Source organism: Callithrix jacchus, chromosome 22 (assembly GCF_049354715.1).
Source record: "Callithrix jacchus isolate 240 chromosome 22, calJac240_pri, whole genome shotgun sequence".
Classification (NCBI taxonomy): domain Eukaryota; kingdom Metazoa; phylum Chordata; class Mammalia; order Primates; family Cebidae; genus Callithrix; species Callithrix jacchus.
The window spans coordinates 37648147-37662173 of record NC_133523.1 but is presented as its reverse complement, the minus strand read 5'-3'; positions in this window follow the sequence as shown (position 1 = coordinate 37662173).

Sequence of the window (14027 nt, the reverse complement as noted above, 5' to 3'; positions counted from 1 at the left end):
ATAAAGAAACAGACGCGAAAGGTATTGTATGTGTCTGCGTGCATGTGTATCTGTGTGTACGTGTGTGTGTGTATGGAAATGGTATTTTATGTAAATGCACACACATGAACACAAACACACACAGACATATATATAAAGAGGGAACACTGAAAACACTAGGACATGGTCACTGACTACATGTGGAAGAGAGAAAAAACCGAAGTGCAAAGGATCAAACCTGGTCTGTTAGTTTATAGCTAATCCAAGATTGGATTAGATATCCAAGACAATTTATTAGGGAAGACACATGTGAGGGAAAGTGGGGCAGGCATGAAAGTAGCCTGACAGAGCCCTCAGACCACGATGCAGAGCTGATTTCTGTGAAGGAGAAAGAGAAAAGTTGTAGGTACCAAGGCAGTTGTAAGAGAGTTACTGCAAGACTGATGGGGAGTCCCCCCAACCAGTCACCCATGAGAGTAAAATGGAGTCTCAGAGAACTAGTCTTGCTTTCGTGCTTCTGCTGGGAGCCTGTGGGAGGCAAAGTCTCTGTACAAACAAAGTGGTTCATTTGGAATGCACTGATCTGGGTCTTCTGACAATCAAGTGATATGATTGACAGGGTCTTATTCATGGCTGCCATAACAGAGACATGAGTAAAAGATGCAACCACAAAAACGAGAAATGTTCTAATGGTGTAGAAAAAAGCAATTACTCTTCCTGATGTCCCAAAGCCTTCAAAAATATCTGAGTACAGCATGGCCAGTACGGAGTTGACAGAAGACTCATTGCCAATCTAGAAACATGGTGAGAGGAATTTTTAAAAACCGCAGGAATATAGTTGGCTAATCGTCGCCCAGCAACCTTTCCACAAGAATTATGTTTTCCTTGAAGGAACAATTAGAGACTTTTGCATGCTGCATGCTGGTTCCTGGGGCACCCGACTGTAAAATAACATCACCTTCATATTTTTCTTTTTTTCGTTGTTGTTGTTGTTGAGATGGAGTCTTGCTCTGTCACCTAGGCTGCAGTGCAGTGGTGTGATCTTGGCTCACTGCAACTTTCATTTTCCAGGTTCAAGCCATTCCCCTGACTCAGCCTCCTGAGTAGCTGGAACTACAGGTGCGTGCCACCACGCCCAGCTAATTTTTATATTTTTAGTAGAGATGGGCTTTCACCATCTTGGCCAGGCCATAACTGAGACATGAGAAAAAGGTGCAACCACAAAAAGGTGAAATATTCTAATGGTGTAGAAAAATGCAATGACCTTGGTCTTGAACTCCTGGCCTCGTGATCCACCTGCCTCGGCCTCTCAAAGTTCTGGGATTACAGGCGTGAGCCACTGCGTCCAGCCTTCTTCTTTTCTTTCCATGACAGATGCTTCAGAATGTTCTCTTGGCTTCTCAGCTGGGCCACTGTTGGCATTATGATTGGAGTGCTGGCCAGGGTAGTTCTGATACAGCAGCCCTGGTTTAGTTTCTGTATTTCAGAAAGACTGGCAGATCCGATGGCCTTCCCTCTTGTCCTGTTTCCTACAGGACTGACCGCCATGCTTGGGAGAGGGAAAGAACTCCTTTGCCTCTATCTGGGACTGGATCTCCTCCTCCCACTAACCTGTTTCTCAGCACTAATTCCTGCAGGTCTCTTCCTCCTTGGTGTCCATGCTCTCTGTAGCCCCAGTTTCTCTTAGACATAATTACCCCCAGCCTCTTCTCATTTGTTTCCTAGATTCAATACTTTATAAAACCCTCTTGGTCCTTTTCAAACATCTCTCGCTTGTGTCATTCTCTCCCCTTCCATAAACCTCCACAGTTGCTTGAAGTACTGATGGACTTCTGGTCTCCAGTCTTTGAAATCTTCCTTGCATATGATTGCCTCATTACCTTCCTGAAATCTAGTTCATTCACCTAATCCAGATTCCTCAGGGTTCTACTCTAGCCTATTTGATATGTTCACATTTCTTCTTTTTACGAATCCTTCTCACTTCCTTTACCTTTATTCCCTAGTATAAGTTTTCCATCCTAATTAGAACTGTCTTCCTACACATCCCTGCCCCTCCAGCCCACAGATACATAGAATTCTTAGTTTCAGTGCTATGCCTAGAATCAGAGTGATCCCCGCTCCACCATCTGCCCTTCAGGTTTACTCACACCCTCATCACAAGTAAACTCTGACCTCATGGAGAACAAAGACTCTACCATTAATGTGTGAACCCGAGATTCAGGACACAACCTACACTGATGGAGACTTTTTCCCTGATGTGTTTATGTGTTTATGAAAGATACAGAAATGAAGAAGGCAAGGTCCCTACCCCAGGAAACATAAAGCCTAAGACAGGAGATAAGACCTGAAAATAATCATAATACCATAACACAAAGAAATGAGGCCAGGCGTGGTGGCTCACACCTGAAATCCCAGCACTTTGGGAGGCTGAGGCAGGCAGATCATCTGGTGTCAGATGTTCGAGACCAGCATGGGCAACATGGTGAAACCCCATCTCTACTAAAAATATAAAAATTAGCTGGGTGTGGTGCTGGGTGCCTATAATCCCAGCTACTCAGGGGGCTGAAGCAGGAGAATCGCATGAGCCTGGGAGGCAGAGGTTGCAGTGAACTGAGATGGTGCCACTGCACCCCAGCATGGGCAACAGAGCAAGCAAGACTCTGTTTCAAAAAAAAAAAGGAAAGAAAGAAAGAGAGAATTCTGAAATACAGCTACACATTGGGAATCACAGGGAAACATTTTTAGAAGTGGATGCTCTAGCCCCATCCATAAACTGTGATTGAATGACCATTAAATCAAACGGATTTAGAGTGGGACCCAGGCATTGGGAATTTTTAAGTCTTCTGAGATGCTACTAACATGTAACTAGAATAGAGAACCCCTGTTCCAATAGGTAGAATTTAGACCTCAGTCAGTGATTTTTAGCCAAGAGTGTTGGAATTACCTAGGGAACTTTCAAGATACATAAACCTACACTTTGTTGGCCCTATTCATTAATGGGCTACACAGAAACTAAATAATGCCTTTGAGAAACAGAAGCTAAGTGGGAAAGCCACCTCATCCCATATGTTAAATTATATGGAAAGCATTGTCAAATGACAAGTAGTACGCGATGCTAAACGGTCTCTAGTTTATATCCATGGGTGTGTTACTGAGTGTTCCAAAATTATGAGTCATAGAAATCGATTATCAGTCATAATGTCATATGCCACAGTAGTGACTAAGTTCCTGTGCGAGCCATGTCTTTACCATAATGAACTCTAATCAGGTTTCTAACCATAGTCATTTTCAACCTTGGTCATTCACAGACAGCTGTTTTGACTTTTTCTCAAAGCATTTGCAATCAGCTACAGTCGAAAGTTGTTTCTTCTTCAAAAAGAAAGACTCTGACAAGTACTCTTGAATATAAGTTTCTGATAAGTTTAAGATCAGCCCTCTGGACATTCTAAGAACTTTTAGAATTCTCATCAACAGGCTGATACTTTCAAGAAATTGCCAACCAAGAATAAGCAGGAAAAAAATCAATTCCATTGGACTAAATAATAATAATGAGAATAATAATTTTACAATTTTTTATTTGGAAATTTGCTGATTCTTTAAATGTTTTTTTTTCCAGATTCATGACTTTTTTCTCTTTTAAGCAATCTATAGCTTACATCCATTCGGTAAAGTACACTTTTGTGACCAAAAATAGAAATATTTACTTTTGCTCCTTACCTGACTGCCCCAGAAATGGGGAACTATTCATGAGTGTTTATACGTTTATGGTAATACAGTTATTCGCACAAGTTCAGTAAGCATCTGCCCTTTCTATAACAGGACACATTTGAAACAACTGGTTATATTACCAAGGTTTTGGCTGGGATGTTATATGGGAGAATATACACAGAATGAATCCACAGGCACTGCAGGCAAATTCTGAAGTCTGCCTTGGTTTTCTTTTACAGTCTCAAAAGGTTTTTTTTTAAGTTTAATGTGAGATTCCTTATAAAAACTACTAGCAAAGCAAACTTTAAAAGAGCCTCCATGGTTCATCGCTACTCTTGCTGCATTTATTTGAAGAATCAGGCCAAGTTTGATGAGACTCAACTTAATCTGCCAACAAATTTGTCCTACTGGGAATTATCTTTGGTTAAAACTGATACTCCTATAGAGAGAAAAAAAAATGTTGAAAAGAAAGACTATAGTGCACCTGTGATGAGATTGCAGCTCTGCTCATTCAGTTTTATTATCCACCTGTAGACTGAACTGGACTGTGGATTCTTCTAGCTACTCAAATCCAATGCTCTCCCATGGAATTACTAAGAACAAGAGCTGCTCTGTTCCTGAAGCCCTATAAGCTGGAGGTGGACAACTCAATGTAAATTTCAAGAGATAACCCTCGTGCCTGAGGTGTGAGCCGCTTAGAGACTTCACTGAAATGTTCGACGCACCATGACGAGAGCCCCTGACACTGCAGACCAGGACGAGAGTTGACAACTTCACACTGTGGACAGCTTTTTCAAAGACGTCAGAACAAGACTCCTCTTCACGATGAAACTTTCACCCCTCTTAATTTGTTCTTGCTTATGCCTCCTTCACTTGGCAGGATAATGCTGTCATTAGAAATTCACCCACCGTCCTGGTATTGTATTGCCCAGGGGGAGCTGCCTGAAACAATGCCTCACAAATAAAAGTCAATTCGATGTATAATTAAATTACTTGGAACTTTGTTTTATGATGCATGTTCACAGCCAGTGAGGGCCAGTGGAGTCTCTCAGGCCGCATCTTTCTCAATCTGACCCTCCTGCCTCTCACTTTTACTTACAAGGACCCTTCTGATTTCACTGGGCCACCCCAGATTATCCAGAATAACCTCAAGATACTTAACTTCATTACCACTGCAAAGTCTTTTCATCAACAAAGGTAGATACATGTGTCAGGGGTTAGAATGTGGACACTTTTTGGAGGCCATTGTTCTGCCTAACACAAGTAACCTTTTTTAAAATGTATTCATTATACTTTAAGTTCTGGGGTACATGTGCAGATCATGCAGGTTTGTTACACAGGTATACACATGCCATGGTGGTGGTTTGCTGCATCCATTGCCCTGTCATCCACATTAGGTATTATCTCCTAATGCTATGCCTCCCCATCCCCCCACCTCCTGCTATTCCTTCCCTAGCTCCCCACCCACCAGGCCCCAGTGTGTGATGTTCCCTTCCCTGTGTCCATGTGTTCTCATTCTTCAACACCCACTTATGAGTAAGAACAGGTGGTGTTTCATTTTCCGTTCTTGTGTCAGTTTGTTGAGAATTATGGTTTCCAGTTTCATCCATGTCCCTGCAAAGGACATGAACTCAACCCATTTTTATGGCTGCATAGTATTCCATGGTGTATATGTGCCACCTGTTCCTTATCCAGTCTGTCATTGATGGGCATTTGGGTTGGTTCCAAGTCTTTGCTGTTGTGAACAGTGCTGCAATAAACATACATGCTAACACAGGTAACTTTCATAAACTTCACCCACAACACACATTTGTTTTGTATAGTTTAAGACAAAGATGATAACAGCCCTTTCCCAAAACAAACCTCCTTCTTGTCTGGGGACTAGATTGCCTTTGTAGGACTAACAAATTAGCCACAAGATTAGAAATTATGGTGTAAGAGTCATGCAGTTCGAGGCTACAAGATTCTGACCCTGCCTAAACTGCTCGTAACATCAGTGTTTGAGATATGTTGTGGATCCGCCACCTGATGGATCGGCTGGCACCACCCAGATTGATAAACTGGGTCATCTGATCTTGTGACCCTTCACTGAGGAGCTGACTCAGCACAAAAGGACAGCTTCAACTTCCTGTGATTCATCTCCTACCTTACCAATCGGCACTCATGCTACATCAGCTAATACTAAAATCAGATATACAATTTGAATGAACTCCATGGTCTAAGTCAAATTACCTATGATAACCCATCAGTTATCAGTGCTATGCACAGAATTTGAAGAAAGACTAGGATTCAAGAGGAAATAAGTCTAATATGAACTAGGCATGGACTCATGGAGAACCAGGATGGCCACCTTGTCCTTCCTAAGTCCTTAAAGCTTTCATCATTACAAACTCGGAATTCCATAACATCATCAAAGTTAGCCTTTAAAGAAACACATGGATGTTAGACCAGAACAGACCAGGTTTTGGTTTTTCTCCCGTAAACAGAATGTTCCAGCTTAGGGAGGCACCTTCTACTTAGCCCTTCTTCCTACCTTTGAAAACTCATTGTTCTACTGTTTTCGCAGTGGGATTCAAGACCAATTAAGTACATTTATGATGGTGACAGTGATATCAAGGACTAAAGTTGGGGTCAATCTCTCAAGATGGAGAAAATGACCCAATGGGATGAATTGTTAAAGCAAACTAAATATGGCCCGAGAAGGACTCTGTAATTCTCTATGGGAGTCCCTGCAGATGAACTCAACCTAATTTAATAGACAGACAAGACTAAACACCTACTTAGGTGTATGCACCTGTAGCAATGGCTAACTCTCGGCCAATCTCAGCAGCCATACTTCAAGCAGTTATACACTGCTGATTGTCCAAACTGTCTTCAGATAAGGCAAACACTGAGCTGTAACTAATCCAGCTGTTTCTGCACGTCACTTTACTTTCTTTGTCTATAAATTTGTTCTGACCATGAGGCCCTTCTAGTCACTGAATCTGCTGTAATTCGGGAGCTGCCTGATTCGTGAGTCATTCATTGCTCAATTAAACTCCTTTAAATTTAATTTGGCCAAAGTTTTTCTTTTAACATGGTAGAAATGAACACAGAGATATTGCTTGTGTGTTTGGAGAGAAGATGGCTTTTAGAGGAACATATGAAAGCTGAAATTATAGGAGAGTCACCTGAAAATGTACATTGTGTAGATGGTTCTCACCATTCACCTAAGAGATGCATTGTAAAATATGACATTAGTGATGATTCTAGAAGAATAAAACATGCATGACATTTACAGATACTGTTATTCTAAAAATAATTTTAAAAGAATGGGGTGGTCCCTCCCATGTTCCCAGGCTGGGCCTCTGAACAAAATTCTCCCTCTGCAGTGACAACGCCTGAGAAATTGACACCGACTCAGGCTGATATGCAGCCATTCTGGTCTACCTTGCCCCTGCTGTAAAACAGCACCAGCCCAGGGCCCAAATCTTTAGCTGGGGAGCTGAGAGAGGACGTGGGATACCCAAGGCCTCTCATCTTGTTCCAGTCTACAGCAATGGGTACCAGAGTGGTCCATTTGCTTCTGAGGACACCCACATGCTGCACCCTAGCTTCTAAGGGTCAGACCTTCCTGGTTTCTCTGGGACCTGGGTGCTTTTACCCTGCTGAGATATGCTCCTCCCCATGGGGGTCACTGCTCTGCCAGGCACCTTCTCAGGCTCCAGCTGACAGGTCAGCTAAGACCCAGACCTCAGAGGATTAACAAAGATTTTAACATCTACTATGTCCAACAGAGATGAGAGCTGTACAAAAAAAATAAAGAAGCAGAAATACATACGGCTCCCCCAACAATACTGTGTCCCAAAACAATGTCCTCTGTGCCCCTCATTATGGAGCTCACTGTCCCTCCCCACATGGGCAAGTGCTTCCAGGGTCTCTCAATTCTTTCCCAGGAGGCGATGCACACGGTAACACAGCGCCTCAGCAAAGCAAGTGGGGATTATTTATCTTTTTATATTAAGTTCCTAAAAAGGTTTCTATACAACCAAATTCCACTTCCCTGGGAAGAAACAGAAAAGGCTTCACCACTTGTGAACCACCGCTTTTCAAAAAAGCCTCTTTGAATAGCCAAAACGATCTTGCCAGGATAAGTTTAAGAACCTTCATGCTTATTTGAAATCGTCTAAAACAATATGATTATGAAAACAGTGTGTTGCTGGTGTAGGAATACACATAGGGATCAGTGGGGTAAAGTTCAAAGTCCAGAAATAAACCCTCACACTTATGGTCAATTGCTCTTTGACAAGGGTGTCAAGATAATTTAGTGAATGAAGAATAATCTCTTCAAATAATGCTGCAGAAAAATCTCAATAAACACGTTAAAAACAATGAACTTAAGAAACTTTACTTCTCACCATATCAAACAATTATCTAAAACCAGATCCGTGAGTTAAATATAAGAGCTACAACCAAAAATCAATCTTAGAAACAGAAATAGGGGTAAATCTTGATGACCTCAAATATGCAGTGGATTCTTTGATATGACATAAAAGCATGAGACGCAAAGAAAAATAGATACACTGGGCTTTGTCGAGATGTAAGAATTCTGTGCATCAAGGCAAATTATCAAGAAAAAGAACAGACACAGAATGGGAGAAATAATTTGCAAATCACATATGTAAGGGTTTTATGTCCAGAATAGATGAAGAATAGCCATAACTCAATGTAAAAATGAAAAACCACCCAATTATAAATGGGCAAAGGACTCAAATAGACATTTCTTCAAAGAAGATATACAAATTGTTTATAAGGGCATGAAAAGACACTCAACCTCATTAGTTATTAGGGAAATGCAAAGTCAGAGCCACTATGAGATACCACATCACACCACTGTGGCTGTCATTTTTTAAAAATGTTAAGTAACAAGTGGAAGCCTTATGTAGAATTTGAAATGCTCACGCATCGCTGATGGGAACATAAAAAGGAATGGCCACTATGAGAAATAGTTTTACTGGTCCTCAAGAAGCTAATCATAGAATTCTCATAGGAACCAACATACATTCCCAGGTATATACACAGAGAAATGAATCCAGGGACTCAAACAGGTACTCAAATGGGGATGCTGATTGCAGCATTATTCACAATAGATAAAATGTGGAAACAACTTAAGTGTCCATCAACACATGAATAGAAACAAAAACATTGTGATACATACAAAAGAATGCTAATCAGCCATAAAGAGGAATGAAGCTCTGACACCTGCTGGAACATGCATGAACTTCAGAAACATTGTGCTCAGTGAAGTATGCCAGAAACAAAGTGACATAGATGTGTATGATTGTATTCATAGGAAACATTGAGAATAAACAAATTCAGAGAGAGAGAGTAGACTAGAGATCATCAAGGTCTAGGGTAGAAAGAACAGGGATCATTTATTTAAAAGATACAGAATTTCTGCTAGGAGTGATGAGAATTTTCTACAAAAAATAGTGGTGATGGTTATTTAACATGGTGAATGTAATTAATTCCATTTGATTGCACAATCGAAAGTGGTTAAAATGGTGCATTATGTAAAATAGGCGGGCATTTATTGATATATTTATAAACATGTATTAAATGTATAAATATATATTTACAGCCTACATATATAAATGTGTAAGTGTGTATATATATCCTCTCCCACAATTTTTTGAATAGCGTTTGATGAAAAAACGCTACTATGTAAAACAAACTCGCCGTGATCAGATAGCCCTCCTATACTTTTATGCACTTTCTTCATGGCCTTATCCACAGAGAGATTCAAGGATTTAGGAACACAAGACGGCACAGCCAACTGCAGATGCACAATATAAATGTATTCACAAAGGGACTGAGAGTTAAGCCAGGGACACAGACCTCAGCACTGCCAGGATACACACTCTCCCCATGGATTCTAACTTTATCGGACCCAGGCAACGATCCAGATCTTGTTTTGGGGTTGACGAAGGAGAGGTCAGGAAGCCTGTCCTCTGGATACTCTGTGTGAGCACATGAATAATCCCCATTAGGTATCCACACACAGCTCTGACCACCAGGCATTGTGAGGACTCTAGTAGCAGCTCAGGGATCACACCAGAGAAGCAGCTACAGACAGAAACAGAGTTGAAGGAGTTGGTTCCTAACACAGAGCAGGGTTCCAGAGTAGGTACGGCCCACTCTTAAGTGCCCAGCCCCATCCACCCACAGTGTGATTTAGGAACCCCTGAGAAACAGCTTTTTCCAACAGCGGCCTCCTTGGTCACACATCAAGGTTTCTCACTGTCAAGCTGTCCGGAGAGAGTAGCACCTTGGACAGCACTCATCCCAGCTTCACTCTTCCTCCCTCCCAGGGCTCAGGGCTCAGGGCTCAGAAGAAATGGCAAACACCAGAGAGGGGAGACACGGTGAATGGCGCAGTGACCGAGGGGCAGCTGCCTGGAATGGGAGGAGGTGGAGCCACAGAAAGAAGGTGACACATTAAGGTAAACCCAGGAATGGGCAGGAGAGGAGAGAAGGACACAGGCTCTGTGGGGCTGCAGCCTGGGGTAAAACTGTGAGTGTGAAGCCATCTCACCAGAAAAGACCAGTCCCCATGATCAGGAAGGGAAGCAGCTCCCACCTCCCCTGCTCAGGACTGAATGTGTCTCCCCAAAATTGGTGCAACCCTCATCTTTCATGTGATGAAATTTGAAGGGGGAGCCTTTGGGAGATAAGTATAGTAAGACTAGGTCTTAAAAATGTGGGCTTCATGATGGAATCCATGCCCTTCTAAAAAGAGAAAGACACAAGAAAGTGGTCTTTCTCTCTTCCTCTGCTTTTCCAACCCTTCCCAAACTCCAACATGTGCAGATACAGCAAGAAAGGAGGTATCTGCAAGGCGGGGGGGGCCTCACCAGGACTGAATCAGCTGGAACCTTGACCTTAAGCTTCCCAACCTTCAGAACTCTGAGAAATCGATTTCTATTATTAAATCACTCAGGCTACAATGTTCGCTACAGCAGCTCAAGCCCAGGAATACATCATCTGACCCACTGTTTTAAATGAAACTCTTCAGTTTCTCCATCAAATTAGCTGGTAGCTCCTGTCCCCAGGAGCAACAGGGGTCCCATGATAAAAGCTCTGCTGGAGACATCAAGAATGCGGGATGTGACCAACTCAATATACGCCTGGAGGCTATATGAGCTAACAGCAAACCATCCTCACAAAAGCAGTATGTCGGGAAACTGACAAACTGCGTCTGCCACCAGAAGGAATGTTGAGGGCAGTCACATCCCAGGTCCCGTGCTCCTTGAGGTCATCTGTGCTCCTTGAGGTTATTATCTACCTGAACATCTGGGACCTGTTGAACAAGCAAAGCTGTCCCTGTGATAAATCAAGTCGCTGAGCAACAATCACCCCTTCTTCCCTATTCACTTGACTTAATAAACATGAAGGGCTGTAAAAGCTCAGGGCCTTTGTTCACTAGAGGCAGAGCATACGGACCCCTTCTTTCAAACAGAACCTTTCGTCTTCGTTTTCAATTCCACGTTTGTCCCCCTTCATTCGTGAGGTAACTACAGCAAGTGATGTCCGAACAGGGACCTGAATGAAGAAGGTCTGCTGGAGCAGAGGTAGTGAGGGTAGTGAACCTCATCAGATGGAAAAGGAACCCTGGGAATTTTATATTGCCTTCAGCGGATATAATGGTTTCTGAATCAGGGTAACATGGGGCAGAATTTGTCTATTGAGGAGCAACATTATATGCAGTTGCTTCAAGTTTTACTTAAACAATCTGGTGCTCAGGTCAGTTTTCACACACTAAGCTCCTACAGGAAGTCATTCCACACTACACATGACCCATGGTTTCTGCAAACAGGCACCCTCGATGTGGAAAATTGGGACCCGGTAGGAGAAGATTTGAAACAAGCTCATCAAAAAGGTCTTAAAGTAGATCCCTCTGTTTTCTCTGCTTGGAGTTTGGTCCTCACTGTCCTTCTGCCATTATCTCCTTCTTATGCAGTTGGACAGCAGGAGTCAGGCTCTGACTCTCAAACATTCAAAGAGCCTCTGTCTCACCAACAGCGCCCATTGAAAGTCACAAACAGGAGGAGAACAGGTCTGTGCCACTTCCTTTAGTAGCAGAAACAGAGACTCCAATACAAAAAGTTCTGGGCGCTGCAGCTGTAGCTGGGGAGCCCTCAGGACCCTGTGCATTTCCTACCACCATAAGGCCCAATCCAAGCAATCCACAACAACTAGTTCATGAACACACTCCCGTAGAATTTAAGCTATTAGAAGAATTAAAGCTCACGTGCTTAATAATGGAGTACGGAGCCCATTTATTTTAGGATTGCTAGAATCTGTATTCTGTGCTATGTGCCTCCCACCCTTTGATATAAAGCATTTATCTCGTACTTGCTTGTCTGCTAGTGCATATTTGACATGGAATCTAAATTGGCAAGAAATGTGTGCAGACCAGACTAGACAGAATCGTGCCGCTGGACACGGAAACATTACAGAGGATATGCTATTGGGCAGTGGTCCTTATGCAGATTTGGGGCAGCAGTTGGCACTCCCAGATGCTGCTCACCATCAGTGAGCCTTAGCTGCCAAATGTGCCTGGGCCAACATCCCTGAGGAAGGGGCCTCAGTGCAATCTTTCCTACATGTTGTACAAGGATGGCAGGAACCCTATGCAATGTTGTCACAAGACTACAGGAGGCAGTGGGGCACCAGATTCCTCATACCACTGCGGTAGAAATGCTTACACTGTCTTTACCCTTTGAAAATGCAAATGCAGATTATAAATGCGCATTGGCACCGGTAAAGTGCACACAAAACTTGGCAAAGTTTCTCAAAGCCTGCCAGGATGCAGGAACTGAGTCCCATGGTTCTATGGTGTTGGCTCAAGTCATGGCTGGTGTAGTAGTAAAGAATCTAAAAGAGGCCAAGGATTAAGCCCTAAACTGGGAACATGTTACAACTGTGCAGAAACTGGGCATTTTAAAAAGAAACGTCATCTAAATTAGGTATTTCTCCTAATGCTATTCCTCCCCACCCCCTGCAAACCACCAAGGCACGTGTATACCTGTGTAACAAACCTGCATGTTCTGCACATGTACCCCAGAGCTTAAAGTATAATTTTAAAAAATAAAATTTAAAAAATTTTTTAAAAAAGGAATGTCATCAGACTAACGGCAAAAGGAATCTTGTAACGTGACACCCTCACCCCTCAAATGAAAAAAACGCCAGGAATTTGCCCTTGCTGTAATAAAGGAAACCACTGGGTAATCAATGTCGCTGAAAATTTCAGAGAAAGGCATTCTCCTGTTGGGAAATGAGACAGGGGCCTGGATCCGGGCCCCTCAAACAATGACAGCACTCCCCATCCAGACCACAACCCCACTTCAGGGGTGGGTCCCTAGAGGAACGTTGATTCCCTCTCCCCACGAACACCCAGAAGTGCAGGATGAGATCTTCCAGTTAGAGAACGAGCTGCGTTATCTGGAGGAGACAAACCCACCAAAATTCCCACCAGCATTTGGGGTCCTTTGCCAACAGGATATATGGGATTAATCTTGGGTAAAAGCCATTTTAACTTACAAGGCATTACTGTTGTCCCCCAGGTTGTTGAGTCTGACTATGAAGGGGAAATTCACATAACTGCAATGTCATAGGATCCTGGGTTTTTGAACCGGGGGAATATATTGCTCCACTATTGCTTATTCCCTGCAAGTCACACCCTTCTCCACGAAAGGAGAGACAAGAAAACCAAAGATTTGGGAGTACAACTACACGGGAAGTGTACTGTCCCAACCCATAGCTTCTAATCAGCCCAATGTGTAGTGCAAATTAAAGGAAGGAAGTTCTATGGGCTTATGGACACAGGAATCGGGATGGCTCTAAGCGTTCAGCAGAGTACTGAAATTTTACCCTGCCTCGGTCCAGATGGGCAATCACGTGCTTTTCAAACTTACGCTGCAAATATAGTTGTTAATTTATGGGGCTGAGACTTACTTACAGCATGGGATATGAGGCTTACAAATGAGAAAATTGATAACCCAGGACTTAACATGTTGAAAAAGGGATATCAGAGTGGAAAAGGCTTAGCAAAGTCCCTGCAGGGAAGCCCTGATCCAGTATCCATAACTGGCCAAACAAATAGCAAAGCGCTGGGCTTTCAGGATTTCTAATGGGGGTCACTGATTCTTCTTCTCCACCCACTGCTTTGCAGTTAGAGTGGCTGACTGGTAAACCTATATAGGTGGATCAATGGCCCCAATCACAGGAAAAACTGACTCAGCTTCATCAGCTAGTAAAAGAACCATTTAATGCATGACACCTAGAAGAGTCAGTTAGCC